The sequence below is a fragment of the Leptidea sinapis genome, chromosome 4, assembly GCF_905404315.1.
Source record: "Leptidea sinapis chromosome 4, ilLepSina1.1, whole genome shotgun sequence".
Classification (NCBI taxonomy): Eukaryota; Metazoa; Arthropoda; class Insecta; order Lepidoptera; family Pieridae; genus Leptidea; species Leptidea sinapis.
In genome coordinates, this window is record NC_066268.1 from 16,896,963 (window position 1) to 16,918,259 (window position 21,297).

The window sequence follows — 21,297 nt, forward strand, 5'->3', positions numbered from 1 at the left end:
ATTAATTTATATTTACTTTTTTGACTTACTCATGTAAGGCATTGACTATTTGACGATTGAGAATGTTTGATGCATCATTTTACATATTATATTGAAATTAAAATGATTTGTAAATTGATGGAAATGTAAATCTTGATATAAAAGAGTGGCAATGAGTTTCTTGCTACTTCTTCTCATTAGCTCAACCCTTTACGAAGTAGCGGTAGATTCAATAAAAAAATATTTTTTGACATTCATAAGTGTCATTTCCGTGACCTGCATGAATAAAGTTATTTTGATTTGACTTGAAAGGCTACTGGAATAAATGAATTGAAAAAAAAATGTAAAAGGCCATCTCGATCAGCTTGCAAAATGCCGTAAGTGAAACGGCCTAGTGGGCCTATCCATCCCTAGTGCGTACTTTATTATATACTATTTCAAATCGGACTGATAGATCCACAGTTTAGCGCGTTAAAAAGAAGAAATAGAAAACTGTACAGCTCTATAATATTAGTGAAGATTAGGTTTTGGCCTTTGTGAATTTTATAGTAGGTACCAATTGTTGTGATATTATAATGATCCTAATTGATGACAGTAAATGATCACAAAATAGTTAATGAAATAACAAGTAAAAACTCAAAATGAAAATTTTTATGACATTAACAAACATTAAAATGTCGTTATTTGAAACACCTTTTCAGTCCCCGTGCTGTCATTAATTTCCGAGTTCGCTCATTAATTAATTGGACTTCCACTAAGATGGCCGAGTGCTCCTTATGGCCAATAAAATATGTGCGTAAGTATCACTGCGGGTGGTACTGCGGTCTTTATTTGTGGGGCCATTAAAGTAATCAGAATTATACACTCCCGCGGAATTAAGTATCAAATTTTATTAGATTGCTTTTGTTAAAGTATTTGTGTTAATGTTGTATAAGATGCAAAAATTTGAAAAATAACGCTACAAGATTAAAAATTATGAAATAATATTTAATATTTTTGTGCGTTCAATTATGTTGCCGTGTTTTCATTGAAATTAAAAGCGATGTACACGGGCTGTACCCGTTTACATCTGGTTTTTATTTCTGGATAATTCTTCTTCTTCTAGTGCCATCTTCTATCTCAGGTTGGTAATCATTAAGGCTAACTGGATTTTGTTCACCACTGACCTAAACAGTGATTTTGTACTCAGATTGAACCGCTGGTGAAGGTTATTAAGTCAGGATGTTCGTCTGCGTCGAGGTCTTTGTTTGCCTTATATCTTTCCTTGTATTATGATCTGTAGCAGGTCATATTTTGAATTTCGCAATATATGTCCCAGATATTCAAGCTTTCTACTTTATACGCAATTGAGTAACTCTGTGGACTTTTCCATTCTCTTCAACACGGTGGTATTGCGAACGCGATTTCTCCATGAGATACTCAACATTCGTCTGTACAACCACATTTCAAATGCTTCCAGATTGTTGGTCATCGCTTCCGTTAATGGCCAGGCTTCAACCCTATACAATATAACTGAGAAAACAATATAGGACCGTGTTACCCGCGTCCGAACGGATATTTTTAAATTATGGTCACAGAGAACTCTTTTCATCTTCGTAAAGGCGTTTCTTGCTTGTTCAATACGGCACCGAATTTCCAGACTGTGGTCTCCGGTTTCGTCAATCATGGTTCCCGAGTATCGATATCGTTGGACTCTTTCCAAGTTTCCATGGATGAGATACAAAGAGGTGTTTAGCACAGCCCGGGGATCGCCTGATTATCACATATTCAGGATAATGGCTTTAAAAAATTGCCTTTAACGAGGACATGCGATAAATTGCAAACGACCAACATTGATTAGAACAGTTGTTGTTTTATACACACACGTTTAATGATAAAGTTAACATTTTGTTGAAAGTTATTAACACGGGTCGATTTCTGGAGAATGGCTTCAAAATATCGCTTCGTGTCGTTATTCCGTTTACACAACCGACGGAAATCGCAAACCACTACCTAGGTCTCTTCAAATTAATTTTGCACAACAGTTGTTGTTATATATAACGCAATCCAAAAAGTAAATTAATCAATTATTCAGAAGACTTCAAGCGACTCATCATACACATTTGATTTATTTACTTAGTTTAGTTGATTGTACCGCGCTTGGATTTTGGGGCGTGTGACTGTAGTTAACGGCTAAGCTGAATTTACATTGAGACGGTTGATATAAGCCGTTCGGCTAAAACTACTCTACTCATGTAAATCTCATAATAAACTTCAACCAAGTCAGTTTCGTTATCACTGACTATATCAGAACGTCACCGTCAAACTAAAATCTCACTTGACTGATTATATTGATAATACATATTATATCGAAACGTCCTAGATTCTAGGTCAATATAAAGTCGAGCATATCAAATAACAGAGTCATACAACAACGTCCGACCGGCTCAAGTGGCAATACAAAAAATGAGTGTCATCATATTCGTATATTCCCTTCCTCCGCCACCCGTACTCTCGCCATTCACAACGTGCAGCACGATGGTATCGCCCGCGAAATTTGAAATCGGTTCTCGATGCGCGGACTTTATTGTGACTCCTGCGGACCACTGGTTAGGGACCACTGTCCTAGAAAGACCGTGCAATCAAGTTCAATCACCACTATTATGCAAGAAAGTTCTTGTTAGCCGGAGCAGTACACAGAGATTACTTAGATATAGACACAGACATATTTTATATCACACCAATAAAATAAAAACAAAAGATGAAACATATCATTTTTATACACACCTAAACCGCTTACAATAATTATAGTTTTAATGAGTACCTTAAATGTAATTTTAATGACTAAGTATACCACCAAACTGGGTACCGTTCAGCGTATGATTTGTACGTATGCGTTTCCGAAGTCCACTGCGACGCGACGACTTGGTTTTTTCCAGTCAGTCACAGAGAGATCACTGAGCTGGCTTGACCTTCAATTAGATGAAAGATTATTCTGCCACTTTGGGATAGTTTTATTAGTTTATATTATTTGTATAAAATTTTTATTGTTTGTCAAACATTATACTTAGTCTGGCAATAATTACTGTTACAATTTAAATAAACAATAATACATGTGAATTTGGAATCTGTCATTTTTATATGATTGTTCATTGAGTTTTCTCATTTTGGAGCCAATACATTGTACAATGTTTTGCGATATGCGAAAACCGAATCGCTGTGATTGCATTACACAAAGTAGGTATGGAGCCAAATGCAATTTTTAAAAGTCTCCATACGCTTGGTATAAGTAAAATGTTTTTGTACCGGGCTATTAATATGTACAATGAGACCTCCTCTGTTAATGACAGAAAAAGATCTGACCGTCCACGTAGTGTTCGTACGAAAATAATGGTCAAAGCAGTAAGGAAATGAATTCGAAGAAATCGTGTCCGAAAGCAAAAGATTTTATCGCGGGAGATGAAGATAGCACCTAGAACCATGTCGCGTATTTTAAAAGATGACTTAGGATTTGCTGCCTATAAGAGACATACTGGTCTTTTCTTAACAGACGATTTTAAATAAAATAGGGTAGTACCTATAATCGAAACAACTACTGAAGCAGTACGCAAAGGGATGTCATAGAAAAATTTTGTTTACGGATGAATTTTTTATACAATTGAGCAACATTTTAAAAATCAAAATGACCACATTTATGCTCAAAGCTCTAAAGGAGTAAATGAGCCATACTTTTGTGGAAAACGTATAAAAACATCGGCTCAAGTGTATTTAGATACCGCTCTTGAGAAAGTAGTATTGAACACCATGTTCTATAAATAAGAATGATCCTTCCAGCAAAACTCGGCGCCGGCTGATAAAGCTCGGTCTACGCAGTCTTGGTTGGAAACGAACGTTTCGGATTTCATCAGAGCTAAAGAATGGCCGTCCGCGTCGTCTAGTCCCGATCTTAATCCGCTGGATTATGACTTATGGTCAGTTGAAGAGAGTATGACTTGTAGACCCTAAAACAATCCGTACAATTGGCAGTGAAGAATTTTCCCATGAAAGGAGTGCGTGCTTCTATTGATAACTGGCCTGAACGTTTAAAAGGACTGTATTGCAGCCAATAGAGACCTCATCGAATTTCTTTTTATATTTTAAATTGTTTTATATTTATGTATTAAAGTAACACACTGTAAAAGTAATAATTAATAAATATTATTTGCAATAGAAAATTCTGTTTTTTTTTTTATTTATGGCAAGTATATATGGCAAGACTAGGTAAACAGAGAGTGTTTAATACATTCACTCAAAATTTTCTGACAGTATCTATAGACACATGATAAAGGAATGAATTTATGTGTTTTTTTTGGTTTCAGCTTAATTTATCATGAAAGTTAAATTACTTAAGTGTTTTATGATAGTTAAAAACTTTTCCAAGTAATAACTATATTAAACTAAATAATAGTAAATTAATTAATAATAGTAAATTCAATAAGAAACAATATTTTTATTTTTTTTTGACATTCATAAGTGTCATTTGCGTGACCTACATGAATAAAGTGTTTTTAAATTTAAATTTTAATTTGACAAACACAAAGATACAAGTATATAATTGGCCATCAGTAAACAACAACTAGTTATTTAATTTAATTAAATACCTACTTGTAACACTGAAATTACTGCAATCTTTAGAAAATGAAAAACGGCTAAATGTAGAAAGTTGCCAATACTTTTATTGTTTTTCGAAGTAATCTCCGTACCTCTCTACACATCGTCGCATTCGATGGAACCACTGAGAAAAGCAGTGGGCCCATTCTTCCTTAGGTCTAGGGTCTCTTCTATTACATTTTCGTACGCTTTCACCGCATCTTCAGATTTATCTTTAGTTCTTGGGAATAAATGAAAGTCACAGGGCCCCAGTTCTGGACTGTATGGCGGAAGACTCATTATCTCGACACCTGCCATAGTCAAATATTCAACAGTCTGTTTTGCGAGTGCGCTGAAGCATTGTCGTGGTGAAGGAGGATCCTGCTTCGAGGGCGCTGCTGTCGATTTTTTTCCAAGACAAGAGGCAAACAGCGATTGACATACCAGTCTGCAGTAACTGCCCTTCCATCTTCTAGCTCAACTGTCGCGAAATGACCTTTCCGACCAAAAAATGAGGCAATCATCTTTTTTCCTTGACTACATCCTTTCTTTACCTTAGTTGGCCGATCCTCGAAAGGAAACACTCACTGAGCTGATTGTCTTTCGGTTTCGGGTGCGTAACAATATATGCAGCTTTCATCACCTGTGACGATGTCAAATACAGCATTAGAGTCACCGCCGTTTAACTTTTTCTAACATTTGGCGATACCAGTCCATGCGAAGGTGTTTCTGGTCGTCGGTTAAAGTTTGGGGAATCCGTCTGGTACAAAGCTTCCTGACGCCTAAATGTTCGTGTAATATTTTTTGAACTTGACTCATACCAATGCCTAGGTTTGCCCGTATCTGCTGATAAGTCTAAGAAAGCCTATCTCTTATCTTCCTCTATCATGCGTCGTACAGCACTGATGTTATCTTCAATAGTAGCTGTTAAGAGATGTCTCTCACGTTTTACACATTTTTGAGATTGCTACGTCCAAGCTTAAACTCGTTAAACCAATTGTTAATAGTGGCACGAAATGGGGCTTCATTAAAAAATGCTAATCGCAGCCTATCATAGCTTTGTTGTTGAGTAAGCCCACAACGAAAGTAATAATAAATCATTGACCGAAAATTTTCTCGCTTTAGGTTCATTTTCACGTGTAAATAGTTTTAGATTTGCCGCCAATTCTCAAAAACAAATGAATGCAATATACTACATTAGGTTACCAAAGAGTTCTAAAATTGAAATTCAAAAAAAGTTTTCATTAGCAATGTTTTTTAACTGGCCAGCTCTAAACATTCTCAGTGTTACCCACCTTTCAAAATTGAGTAAAATGAGTGTTTGACTGCTATTACCTACAATGGGTAGGTACCTAATGTCTTTTGTTATTACTACGTAATATACTATTTTAGCAGTATTTAACGCAAGATAGAACAGTAGTTATATCACCGAAAACATTGCACTGATTCCACAAATATCGAAACATGTCCGAACCTAGAGTGTAAATATTATGTTCAGTTAAATACAAACACTATGCCAAAAACACTCCACCCAAACACCCACACAAACTTTAATATTTGTTCAAAAACAATTAAATTGTCGTTAGGCTAATTCAGTTTATACGTCATTGTTCCGTCGACTTATGAACCAGTTTTATTACTCCTTTACACAGTTATTCCTTGTTTTATTGACAACTTTACAGCCTTGTTTGGTGCTAGCTTTTGACTCAAGAGAGCCTCAAATTTATTGTTTAATTGGGCTATCAAAAATAGGTTTTCAGTTATATTTGGACAACCAACCATTATGGTAGTTCCATACGTATAGAATAATGAATGAATAAAATCCTTTATTTGCAAACAATACATTACATTAACACGTCGGTTGTTTTACTCGCTAGTTTCTTCACTGTCCGCTTGTCTTCCGACATATGCCACCTCCAGATCCTTCTTCTTCTTCGTTATTTTAGTTAGATTAGATTAGATTAGACTTAGATTTATCTTATCTCTTAATTTAATATTAAGCATAGATACTACGTTCTATACCTTGTTCGCAAACTTTTAATGTATATAGATTATTCTTAGATAAGCTCCAAGTTTGGCAGCCATATGTCCTACAAGGTTGAATACAGATCTTGAACACATTGCTTTTCAGGGATTGGTTAATATTATTGTTTTTCATAATTTGTTTAGGTGACCAATATCTTTTCCAAGTGTTGGCTTTTGCATTATGTGTTTCTTCGTTTATTAATTGTTTTGGGGATATTATTTGGCCAAGATATGTATATTCTTCCACATACTCAATGTCTTTTTTTTGATTACGTATAGAATAAGTACCTACATAAGAAATACGCGAGCGAAAAACTTAAGCTTTTTAATTAAAAAATTAAATTCTCCATTATTCCATTTCCAGCTTCTTCTTTAGTTGTTTTGTTTTATTAAAAATTTTCTTTAATTATTCTGCCATGGTGTAGTTAATATCGTAGCAATTCTCATGATTATGGGTTGGCGTTAAAGTTTTTAAGTATTTTAAATGAAAACTCAAGATTTTCTTTATTTTATTACATTACATGTGTACCATTTTGTTCGATGACTTTGCCTGTTGTAGTAACATGATCCCGTTGCTGTACTTCCTGTTATTGCATCACAAAATAACAAATTACATAACATTACACAGGTGCAAGCCTGTATTCCTGAAGGGTTAAGCAGAGGTGTATTTTTCCACCCACGTTAATTGTTTGCGTGCATTTAATTCCCACATAATAGGGGGCGAGCCTCTACATTTCTAAACTCCGGGCTGATAGTGAGAAATTTCTTACGTAAAACCTAATAACTACCCCTCCCCCCCATTTACGGGAATGGAATACCTACCTACATATTATTAATACGAGGATGGTCAAAGATATACCCTTTTGACTAAATTTATCCGTGAAGAACAATTTCTTATTAGAATTATCTAGATATAAGATGTTAAGTCTCATTTGCCTAGTAGTTACACCAGCTACAGCGCCCTTCAGACCAAACCACAATAATGCTTACACATTTCTGCTTCACGGCAGAAAAAGTTACCGTTGCGGTACCCATATTCTACAGTTACAAATTTGGAATTATTTTCGATGTCAGCTGAAGATTTAATTAAAGAGAAATTACAAATTATCCTACATTGAAGTATTTAGGTAAAAACTTATCAAAAATATGAACTCATTTCATTTCCAACATAACAAAAATATCTTGAATAAAAAATGGTGCAGTGTAAATACAAAATTGGAATGATTTTCAATGTTAGCTAAAGAAAATACACGTACAAAATAACTTCGTCTTCATGGCCAAATGAGAACATAATTTGGCTCACAATGCTGCAATAAATAGTAGGCATTTTACTATTTCTGATATTAATTCACATCTACGTTTTGGGTTACTTATCTGTTTTGGGTCAAAGAGAGTTCAGAAAAACAGCTGATAAGGGTTTCGGGATGCATAGTTTTTGCAAAAACTGAGCACTTCAAACATTGTATTAAAATATAATGCTAATTCGTTTATGACTTCACACAGTCATTAGAGATGACCTAAGGAATGTCTGGTTCAAGGATTAGTATACCCATTAAGTGACACCGTGTATAATATGTGCCTCACCAGTCACCTGTATCCGAGAAGTACAGGAACTGACTGAAGTCTTGTGCCAGAATTTGGTGAGTCAACATCTCCTGAGGATGCCTCGTGTAGTGTGTGTAGAGGCCCAACATGTGTCAAATTGATTGAAGATAAATTTTATCGTAATTCACAATCCAGAAGGCCCACAACATTTAAATAATTATGGATTTCCGCAGAATAATGCCTAATTCAATAAATTACCTTGGATCAGATTGTAAAAGCTGATACATGGCCGAACAAAAGATTTAGATTAATTAATATTCTAGTCATCAGGGTCGTAAGTGATCCTGTGGATACTTCTCATGATGAACCAAGATGAGAGTACCGGCGGTGGTGATCACTGCTGCTATTGGTCTTTTACTGTTTTTATTAATAATGTCGTCTATCGCCAAAAGCTCTATAAACCTTGAAAGGGCTACATTAACAGCGATTTCAAAGTGTATGTGTTCTACAAAATAACCTGTTAGAACATGAGTGCACGTTCTCGTCAATATAAATCGCGACCCACTGTGTCACGTACTGTGTAATTTCATAACTTTACCAAACGTAACGCCCAAATGTCGCATGCTTTTAGAATACTTCTCTCGGAATACCGCGCGTGCTCTAGAATAGAAATTGAAACAATTATACGTTTTGTGAATATCTTTATTATAACAGAACAAAAATGATTATTGTATACATTATCATAAAATATACATTAATAAACAATATTTGATATAACTAACAATATAGTTAATTCAAAAATCATTCATTCAGATTGAGTTACGTCAAACAATGACACTTGTATACATTTCTTCACCTACCAACAACCATTTTAAATAAGTTTAAACTAAACTAAAACTAATGAGAAGAATAAGCAACAAACTTCCTAATACTATTTTAAATCGCAAAAGAAAAACAATTTTGCTCTTCAGTTTTTGTAAATTATTTATATAATTACTAAGACGGGTGCAGTGCCATGTGATAGGGGTCGTGTCTTGGATTGCGGCGCGTCGTTTTGTGATCAAACTAATGGGCAGATGATACCATGGCACATAAAATCCAATAAATATTAAAAAAATAGAAAAACAAGGGATAATATTCTATACTATTATTAAATGACTGAAAATTGTTTATTGCAATCAAAATAATGTAATTGTGCAACAACCTTGTCGAACTCAGTGATCTCTTACAGATAACATTTAAAGGTAAATTTTACGGAATTGCTGTAATACACATTTAAGTACCACAAATACTGTTTATTTTAATAAAGTTATACATAATAAACATATTGTTAAGTTAATTTATAAAAACATTATATCATAATATAAACTAATTAACATGAATATACGAATAATTCACATTATAAGGCACCATTGTTTACACTGTTGACTAATAAGTGAGTATATTATTATTTTAATAACATCTATTACAGTTAACTTCAACCAGTAAGCCCGCATTCAAAGCGGTACTCAATTTGAATGGGGTGATTTAAGTAGGTACATACATAAATAAAAGTTTTTATCTATATAAATAAATATAAGTTAAAGGTTTTCAAGGAGCTTTCTTCCACGTACTACAAAGCTGTGGAATGAGCTTCCTTATGCGGTGTTTCCGCGACGATACGACATGGGTACCTTCAAAAAAAGCGCATACTCCTTCCTTAGGCCGGCAACGCTCCTGTGATTCCTCTGGTGTTGCAAGAGATTGTTGGTCGGCGGTGATCACTTAATACCAGGTGACCCGTACGATAGTATGCCCTCCTTTTCCATAAAAAAAATGATAGATGTTCTATATTACGGAAGTTCTACTGGCTAGATTTCAATTAAGTCTTCTAAGTTGTACTTCTTAGAAACTGCACTCCATTTAATAATATACTTTATATTAAGTTAATATAAAGTTTTAAGAAACAAGGATTTTTAAAAGCTCTACGTGCTCACTCACGTGTGTACACGGACGAAGTCGCGGGTATCAGCTTGTTGAGGAATAAAAATATGACAAAGACAAATATGGTGACCACCTGACGGTAAGTGATCACCGGGGCCTGTACTACACTCTCTATAAACATCGAAGTATTGACAGAAGCGTTACCGGCCTTATATTTGCTTTTTAAACGCACAATGAAGCGATGTCTCTACACGAGTCATTTCTATTAATTATATTTCCTTGCAACAATAAACCTATCACGCATTTTACTCTGGACTAATATTTATTAAATCAAGTCATATCCGATCATCCTTCTGATGTCACCAGTTCTGTGCTATATACCAGCAGATACTCTCAACGGAGTGCCGCTTGCGCTTATCTCTCCCCAAGAGAAGGTCGCCTCCGATGAAGGTTAGAGGGCACCTGCCCAAAGCCAACCTCAGGTGTAGGCTCTTATCTTCTTGTGAGTCCCACATACCCAGCGCAGCCGGCTGCGTTGGTAGGCATGAGCATTCATCACCTCTCTCCCATTGTTTTCTCGAAAGGTTGCCCTATCTCCTTTGCGTGGGCGAAAAAAAAAGTCAGTATCGTTCCAGAGTTCGGTGAGTCACCATCACCTGAGATGACATGAGAGACATGTAGAGGCGAAACACGAGTCGAAATGTGTGAAATTACTGGGCAAATGAGACTTAACATCTTAAGTCTCAAAGTCGTCACTTTGTATTGCGTTTGGCGCAATTGTAGTGCCGCTCAGAATTTCTGGGTTTTTCAAGAATCCTGAGCGGCACTGCATTTTACTGGACAGGGCGTATCAATTGCCATCAGCTAAACGCCCTTCTCGACTCGGACCTAATTGTCATAAAATAAGATAGTTAATTCAATAAATTTTCGACAATCTTCATTAAGCCAACAGGAAATTTAGGTACTATTTCGCCAAGGCCCTTTGAGGTTCGTCGTTATTATCATATACAAAGATGTCATTTTAAAAGAAATAATACAGGTCTAAACAATATACATAACATATAATAGGTACGCTGAATCAATGTACCTACATGTTATCGGTAGTTTAAAAGAGAGTAAGTACCTAATGAATTCAGGCTATGTATGAAATATTAATACAATGTATGAAACATTGTAATACTCAAATACGCAGTAGCTAATGCGGATAATAGACGAGAATCGAATTAAAATGATTATTTTAATATTGCAGGAACAACTATTAGGTATATTAGTATACACTTTACAAGATGCAAGATATCTACATTAACAAATTTATAATAGTAACCTTCAATATCACCAATTAATTAATATTGTTTTAAGTAAAACGCACCAGTCACAAATATACTATTAGATAATTAATAATAAAAAGATGAATATGTTCCAACATTAAATGTTGGACAAATTGAAATAATGTACGTGTTACGCCTTCAAAAGATATCACCAAATTGAGGTATTTAATACCAACAAACAAAGAACGCATTAGACCGGGTAATAACATAATGAACCACGGAAAGAAAGCTGTGAAACGAAAGAGAATGGCGATGGTATGTGTAACCACGCGAGTAACGGAGAAGGAAAATCTTATTACTGTGTTATTCTTTGCATGTAGATAAGGCTTTTACTCATTAAAATATCAAAATATCATATCAAAATCAATATATGGATTTCTTTTTATTTTTGGAGGTAAACGAGAAAATAATAATAACTAAAAAAAAACTCTTCAATAACAAGCCGAGCAAAAAGCAAGAAAATATTTTTAAAATATTAATTTTTTATAAAGAGAGAGAGGCAGGTGGCGGTAGAATTGCCCAGTTTTACTTTGTTTTTGTTTTGGCAACAGTGCTTATTTTAATTTTTCAGTCATTTTTATATCTAAAGTCTATGAGCATGGTCTAATATTAATAAATATTAATTAATTATAGCGTATAAAGTTATAATTGCAATAACATTTGAATACTATCATTGTAACTAGGTACTAATTTTTATTAGAAAAATATTTAAAAATACAGAAATGTACCTACTTACGATGCCAATACTGTAGACAAAAACAGAATATATCGCACTTCGTATAATATATAACATAATATTAGACACACAGGAAAATGGTTTATCGAAAATATAATCAGTACCAACGATCAATGACGTTCTAAGATACATATACTTGTAAGGACATAATATCATTAGCCGCGTACTGACTGAGCGGACAGCCGCGCGAGACTCCCGCGCGAGTCGGTCGGTCAAGACGTGAACTTTATCGGTGGTTGTATTTGCTCAACACTCAAAAGCACCTTGGTAGTCGGTGTACTATTAGGTATATATTTTTCGGCCTCGGTAAGTTTGCCGCGCGCTCTCAAGACGTTGTGTTTTGCCTCGTTTCGTTGTTCGTCCATCGACGGAATCTTTTTCTAGTTCTAATAGTAAGGGTTTCCTCAATATTCTGAACACACAACTTAAAGTGCCAAAGACCATCTCCACAACTCTTTTACAGGACAGTCTGTAATTTGTATTCGTTTTCGTTTTTATAGGTACAAGTAGAAGAATCAATATAAAGACAGTGGTGGCTATAGCTTTCCGAACGTACGGTCTCTTTCAAAACTGGCTATGACACGTTAGGCTCGATGCTGGCTCACAGCCTGTCGTGACTCGACCTTGCCTCGCGCGACAAACGTCCGAGGCTCGCGACGCTTCTCTCTCAGTCAGTACCCGGCTATTCGCACTCTGATAGCGGAACGGCAAAAGTGTGCTTTATAGACAATATAAGCACACTTTTCTCGTTAGTCGTGTGTCCACTGAACTGTCCGAATCGGGTTTTAAATTCAACATACGTAACCTGAATTGAATGGTTTGTTTACATTGCTGCTTATTGACCGAGAATATTTTAAACAACTCGAGTAAATTCGGCAATGTATAGAGATATGGCAGTTGAAGCTTATTATGGTGTAATTTGTGACATGTTCCATATTTTGACTTTGTTTTTATCCGACATGATTTTTACATAAGTATAGAACGTCATTGTGTACGAAAACTCATTTATTGACTTATCGAAACATACACGTCACATACATACTCAAGCACTTCTCACGTACCCTACCACATCTGTTTGTTTCAAAACTTACATGACACTCAAACAACTCCCACTTATGTATATTCATCTGCTTGTTTCGGTGGAATTATCAACCTGAAAATAAAATGAAATTTAATGCTATTAAAGTTATGACAATACTTGTATCTGTCTTGTTTGCTAATGAAATTCGGTAAGGAGTTGTACGTAGCACCATAGATTAACAATATATTAGCCTATAGACAAACAAAATGTTCAAGAGAGAAGAACATATGATCAGAGACATAGCGAGATAGAAAAGGAAAGTGAATCTATTGTGACGACGTTATAACATGTTCACACTAACGTACGTAACGTACACATTGACAAATAAGGGCTGTCAGGTCGGCTATACGCTACAATATAGTATACGATACGCTATGATATTGTAAATCATTCATTAATTCATGTTAAATTAACACCAATAAAATTTTTGTATTTTATATGGTATAGGGGACGACCATCGAGCTTGACTCCATACTCTCTAAAAAAAAACAAAAAAGAAAGGAAAATAATTTATTTATATAAGTCAAAATGACACTTATGAATTTCAAAGATTTTACCACCGCTTCGGTAAAGTTAAGTTTTAATGAGAATTGGCAAGAAACTTATCTATAATATGCATTTACAGTTTTAGTTTTAGAGCGATAGTTCAACTCATACATTGTTAATAAGTAAAAGTATTATGCGAGCACTGATATATTTAAACTAACATAATACGGCAGAAGTGAAAACTTGAACATTAACTTTGTGCATTTTTAAATGGTTAGGGAATAATTTCGCACGAATTACTTTATTTATCAGTATAAAAGTACTAGCATTTATGTGAGTAAATACAATATTCATTTATCGCGCTATCGTACACAAAAATAACAATTAATTTTACATAAAAAATTATTACTTCAGAACTATTACAGTTATTTTACATTTAAAAGTTTATCTCTCTGAAAAATCAACTTTCACCCATAATTTCAACGACAGTCTTACGAATTTTAATCAGGTCACGTGTCCTGACGCGAGTTTAACATTTTGTACCCATCCCAAGAAAAGTGCTCAACGCCGCTAACGAAGTTTTCACTTCAAAACATAAAATTTTATATCTTTATATTTATTACCAAAATTATAAAGAGGTTAAAGTTTGTGAGCTTGTGAGGGCTAGCTCAACCGAACAGTTTAAAGACTACTTTAATCAGTAGCGACTTCGACGACCAACATGTACTTAACTAATTATAAAAAATATGAGACTTTTTCGTGGTAGTCTAGTAAAGTAGTAGAGCTGATGTAATTCCATCGCCAGCCCACCTGCTAAGCGTGGGGTTCTGCCCTTGGGAGAGGGCTTTGTCCAGCAGTGGACTTCTTTTGGCTGAGGCTGATAGCTGGTATGAATCGGCAGCAGTGCATTGTCTGTTCACTACGATAAAAAAAACAATTGTGTGATTTTATGAAACCACGATGCAAGTGAAACTTATTTTCACAATATAACGTCAATATCATCATAGAAAGAAAAACAATTTATATAATAATATTCTTCACATAATAATACAATAAAGATAAGGATAAAATAAGAAAATATGCATAATGTAATAAATGATAACTTTTCTAAGGTGTGAGGTGTCAGGTCTTAGACCACGTGGAGAAACTGACATGTTAGCAGTATTTCAAATTAATGATACAACTGCACCTCTACTACAATCAACAATTCACAATAACTAGTCTCACCTTATCAGCTATCGTGTCCAGTATCAGCGGCGCACTCGGCGCAGGGAGACCAGCACTCTTGCTGGCCAGCATACGCCGCACTTCTCCCGCTCGCTCGTGAGCCTCTGACGGCAGCCATCTCCAGATGACTGGCGTGAAAAGCTCGGCGTCCATCTTTGAGTAGTTCTTGTTGTCAAACAACCACCCCACTATGCTGCCCACTAGCAGTGTTGCGAGCAGTCCAAGGGGCGCTATCCAGTGGTAGGATATTCGGAATAGAGGGAATATTGCTTCTGGGTCCTGGTCATAAATAAAAAAAAACACATCAGCACCAAAGAACCATGTACGTCCTCTGGTATGTATCGCTCATGTAGATCTTTTGGTATTAGCATGAGAGTGTAAATATTATTTACATATCTTGCCATAAATACAAAAACAAAGAAAAAAAGAATTTCTATTGCAAATAACATTTGTTATTTTTACAGTGTGTTAGTTTAATATATATATAAAACAATTTAAGATGGAAAAAGCTTATTTGAATTGGTCTCCATTGGCTGCAAAACAGTCCTTTAAACGTTGATTGTTTTAGGGACTCCAAATTATCAATGCGTTTAGAGCAAGCCGTACTCTCTAACGGCAATGTAATCTTTGATCTTCGGATTTTCGATCAAAAATATAATCCAAGTCTTTAGTTAAATGTGCCAATAAACAAACCATGGATCAAAATTGTAATCATTAAAATCAATATATCTTTGGGAGGAAAGATCATAGATTACAGATTACCTCTGTTCGAAAATGACAGTTTGAGCGTGTCAATTCTCCAGTTCTAGTGATAGTGACAGTGATATGGAAATCCTAGCTCAATTATCAGACTGGGATACGAATACCGAGAGTGATCCAGGCGGCGCCGTGCTTGTGCGAGAAGAATTAAAAGAGTGAACTACAAGCAGAGTTTGGATGATGCAGAGTTTACCTTTAGATTTAAGTTAGCAAAAACAGCAGTAAATTCTCTGTTGACTGAAATTATGCCTGTTGTACGTGTTACCTCTTCAAGATAAGTTAAAAATGATTATAAAACAAACTATTTTGGCAAACGCACTTATATAATTGTATAATTTCTATTCCAGAAATCATGGAGTTTCTCCACTGCATCAACTACTGCTGACTTTAAGATTTTATGCATTAGGTACTATGCTGATTTCCGTTGCAGACTTTGTGGGAGTGTCAAAATCAACAGCGGATAGAATAGTCCGGGACATTTCATATGCAATAACCCACTTCTATTATAAATACATCTTTATGCATCAAAGAAGTGCAGAAAAGGTTTATGAAATTGCAGAGTTTCCCAGAGTTCTTGGAGCTATTGATTGCACTCATATACATTTTGTTACTTTCTCAGATCTACAAACAAACCTGAAGCGTCAGTTCAGTAGGCGTTTTGGCATATGTCAATTGGCAAAATCAAATACGCGCGCGGAGCGAGTCGTGACGTTATATTTTATGCAAATAATTTCGAATTTATCACCTATGTATTGGTAATAATATAATCTATATAAAATTTCGAGAGCCCAATAAATGCATCGAAAAAAAGGAGTAAAAAAATACACTCGGGTAGGACAAATTTTTGAAAAAAACATGTCAAGAATAAACGATGTACCCGAGAATCGATATTGCATACAACGGAACGGTTAAAGAGGGAAAGGATATCAACGGATATCCCAACGATGGTTTGACTCTCTTCGTTATTGGGTCGCGGATTATAGATCGATCCACCGATAGGCAAATATCTGCGATCAATTTATATCTTGGATTACAGATATATTATTAATTTCGGCCGTAAAACTGACCATAAATCATAATCCAGCGGATTAAGATTGGGACTAGACGACGGCCAGTCTCCAGCTCTGATAAAGTCCGAAACGTTTGTTTCCAACCAAGACTGCGTAGACCGCGTAGATTTCTATATTAATAAAGGTCATCAACAACTTACCACGGTGCTGAGGTCACGTACAAACGTGGAGTTAGCGGCACACTCCATCGTCATGTTGAGTGGCGGCGCCCGGAGACCCGCTGCGGCCGCACCCTGGATCCCCATCGACACTGTCCCTGTGCCGAACATATCATTTATATATTGTTCACGACATTTACTGTACATGCCTAATTCTAAACGTGACGGCGCTCCATCTGGAGTTAAGATGAGAACACCTCGCGTCGGCCATATTGAATAATGATTCATCAGTCTTCGTTTGAAACTCCTGCCGACGCGCAAGTTAAGGGTGCTAACCCTATAGATTTATGCTTTGTCAGCCAAAGTAGAGCATAGCAACAAGTCGTAGGTACATTTACTTTACACGTGTAGAACCTTCTGGAAACAATATTGCTGATGTACCAAATTACTTTCCCACAGAAATTATTGCTGATGTACCAAATTACTTTCCCACAGAAATATGACTCTCTTTGTTAGAATAAGCTATATAATGTAAGTTTCCGTAAAATTAAGTATTCTGTGTTTAGTCTTAGCTCCGTAAACATTGTAAATCGGGTTTATTGAATAAAGTTATTTTTTTATAAAGTAACCATTCAGTTATTCCTTGACTGGCGCAGCCGGTAAATGACCTTGTCGTTTGGGTCCTCTGTGCCATCGCGAATAAAAATTTTCGGGCAACAAAGCAGACTCCTAACGTTCGTTTTAACGATTAATCAGGTCAACGAACCAAAAATAAATTTGTCAAGAGAAGACACGGCGCGGAGCAAGCTGACCAGAATCACTGATCACAGAAGGAGAGCGGAGAAGCGGGTTATGTGTGTAAATCTTTTCACTATCCTGTCAAATTTCCTTTTATATTTTCCTGGTGATCTTTATATGTGTTTCGTGTAATAATAGGGATTAGAAAAAGCCCGTCCAGCACGTTGCATATATAATTTAGTTAGTAAAGTGATTAAAATCTCACGTTAGTTACTTATTTTGTATTTGAATTTTATTTAATAATTAAAAATGGAAGGAATCATAGTTGTACCTTCGGAAATTTTGAAAATAATTCCAGTATTCAGTGGAGAGACAAGACTCTTATCGTTGTTCATCCGCAAACGGAATACATTATTAGTTTATATAGAGGAACTGAAGTACAAAATGAATATATTTTTAATGCAATTACTAGTAGATTAGGCGGGGAAGCAGCTAACTTAAATGGTGAAAGAGAATCAATACAGACCTGGGTTGAATTAAAACAAGTATTACAGGATCATTTTGGGGATCCAAGGACGGAGGATTGCCTTGTCCTTGAGTTAGAAAGTTTGAAAATAAATAGAGGCGAAAGTTATTTAGATTTTTGTAACCGAATACAACAAATAAGGAGTATTTCAATAGCCAAAATTAATGAAACTGTCGATGATGCAGCTGGTTATCTAAACAAAATATATACACGGATCTTTCTATGAAAATTTTCTTGTTTAATTTGCCGAAATATTTAGTAAGGTTAGTGCGATTGAAAAATGTCTCAACATTAGAAGAGGCATTAAAAGCTGTTCTAGAGGAACAATATTTTCAAGAAGTTTATGATCAAAAACAAACAAGGTCCACTCAAATTAACTTTTCTCCGCATAATTCATTACAATTAAGAAACAATAATAGGAACCAGAATAATCCTTGGAATCAAAATAATCCATCCTATAATAATTATAATACATTGGAACAAGCGAGGCCGCAAAATGCTGACAATGCTCGTCGCGGCTCGCAACATGTACAGCCAACGCCGGCGACGGGATCAGGTTGCAATACCGATGTAACCATGAGAACAGCTAGTTCGAGACGTGTAAACTATACCGATTATAATGATAATGAAAATAATGTGTTACCAAGTACTTTTAATGATAATGAACAAGTAGGAAATTTTTACATAAGGGCCCCTACACACGAGAACGGATAAAATTTAATTGTAATATATTAAATCTCCCGCATATACGTATACCAGAAATTAATGCTATCTTTATGATTGATACCGGTAGTCAACGCTCGTTTATAAGCCCAAAGTTAGCGAATCAATATTTTTGCGACTTCAAGCGAAACAAAAATTTTGAAGTAGTTAGTACTCATGCTAGTAGTAAGCATAATGAAGTAGTGTTTATACCTTTACCTAGATTATTTAAAAGTGATGAATGGCACAAATTTTATATTTACTTAGGTAGTGATTTATTGACTCAACTTCACGCAAATATCGATATGAAAAATAAAAAATTATTTACAAAGGGCACTTGCATACCAATTATTTATAGTCCGCCAATACGTGAAATTTATGTATTACCTCCACGTAGCGAATTAAGGGTCAAACTTCCAGTAAATTTGTTACATGGTGAGGGCATATTAAACTTCACAGAATTTACTGAAGGTGTTAGAATGCCAACAGCTTTAGTAAACTGTATACATGGTTACGCGACAACTGTTATTCAAAATTCCAGATCCGAGCAAATGGAATTAACAGTGACTTCTTCTTTTAAAGTCGAACAGTACTCAGGAACGAATTTAGAATTTGATAGGGTAAATTTAAATTTTACTGATAAGTTTAATTATAACATAGATCAACTGTTAACAGATAATCTCTCAAAGTTAAGAGTAGATCATATGAATGAGGAGGAAAAGCAATCAGTAATTAATATTTGCAAAGAATTTAAAGATATTTTTTATTGTGAGGACGTACCTCTTTCTTTTACTAATGAGGTAAAGCACAAAATTAGGACTAAAAATGAAGATCCAATACATATTAAAGCTCATAGGTTACCGCCTACACAAACAGCAGAAATTAGGAACCAAGTAGAGAAAATGCTCAAAGATAACGTGATTCAAAAGTCTTTTTCACCTTGGAGTGCACCGGTTTATCTGGTACCCAAGAAAGTAGATAATTCAGGCATTAAGAAATGGAGGATGGTCATAGACTACAGACGCCTTAATGAAATAACTATTGACGATAAATACCCTCTTCCGAACATCAATGATCTTTTTGATATGTTAGGCAAGAGTACATATTTCACAACTTTAGATTTAGCGAGTGGATACCATCAAATAGAGGTGGAAAATGAGGATAAAGCCAAGACAGGATTAAGCACCCCTTTTGGTCACTACGAATTTAATAGAATGCCATTTGGCCTAAAAACCGCACCGGCTACATTCCAGCGAGCAATGGACAACGTTCTAAGGGGATTACAAGGTATCCATTGCCTCGTATACCTTGATGACGTAATAATCTTTGCTAAAAGTATTCAAGAGCATAACGAAAAACTTAGGGCTGTATTTGAAAGATTTCGCGAAACTAACTTAAAAGTGCAACTAGATAAATCTAATTTTTTACGTAAGGAAGTGTTATATTTAGGGCACACGATAACTAGCGAGGGCTTAAAACCTAATAATGATAAAATAGAAGCCGTACTAAAATATCCTATACCGAAAACCACAACGGAAATCAAAAGTTTTCTTGGCCTTATAGGATATTATAGGAAATTTATTAAAGACTTTGCGAAAATTACAAGGCCGCTAACAGTCTGTTTGAAAAAAGGTAAAAGTATTGTTTTTTAATGCTGATTATATAAAAAGCTTTGAAACTTGTAAAAAACTTCTCACAAATGCCCCATTATTACAATTCCCAGATTTCAATAAGCCTTTTATTTTGACCACCGATGCATCAAACTATGCAATCGGGGCAGTACTTTCACAAGGCACTATAGGCTCAGACAAACCTGTGGCATATGCTAGCCGAACTTTGAGTGATACAGAGTCTAGGTATAGCACCATAGAGAAGGAACTTTTAGCAGTCATCTGGGCAGTAAAGCATTTCAGACCGCATTTGTGGGGTAAAAAGTTCCACATTTATACAGACCATACGCCCTTAGCCTGGCTTTATTCACTTAACGAACCAAATAGTAAACTCACTAGATGGCGCCTTAGACTTGAGGAATATGATTTTGAAATTAATTATAAAAAAGGGTCACAGAACTCAAATGCAGATGCTTTATCTCGTGTAAAAATAAACAGCTTAAGAGCGGATAGTAATAATATCGTAGTTAGTTTAAATGGTAGACAAATTAGGGAAATAAAGGTTAATATGTTAGATAATGACAGCGAATCAATGCAAGTTAATATAGATGATAAAGAAACTACTAGAACTTTAGAAGATAAAAATGAAAGTGAAGTAACAATTTGCTTATCAGAATCGGATTCAGATAGGATGAGTATAGATAGAAAAGAGATTCCTGTCATAGACATATCGGAATCAGATGACGGAGCTACTGCTCACTCAATAACGAATAGGGAACATGAAGGCATACCAATTTTAAATGAAGCCATTGATACCAAACCTAGACAAATACTTATCTACATTTGGTATAAAATG

The 21,297-nt window shown here is 35.3% G+C and overlaps 1 pseudogene; it reads left to right on the forward strand.

The window, feature by feature from the left end:
- Positions 1–351: 351 nt before the first annotated feature.
- LOC126980072 (uncharacterized) lies at positions 352–18,560 on the forward strand (annotated as a pseudogene).
- Positions 18,561–21,297: the final 2,737 nt, after the last annotated feature.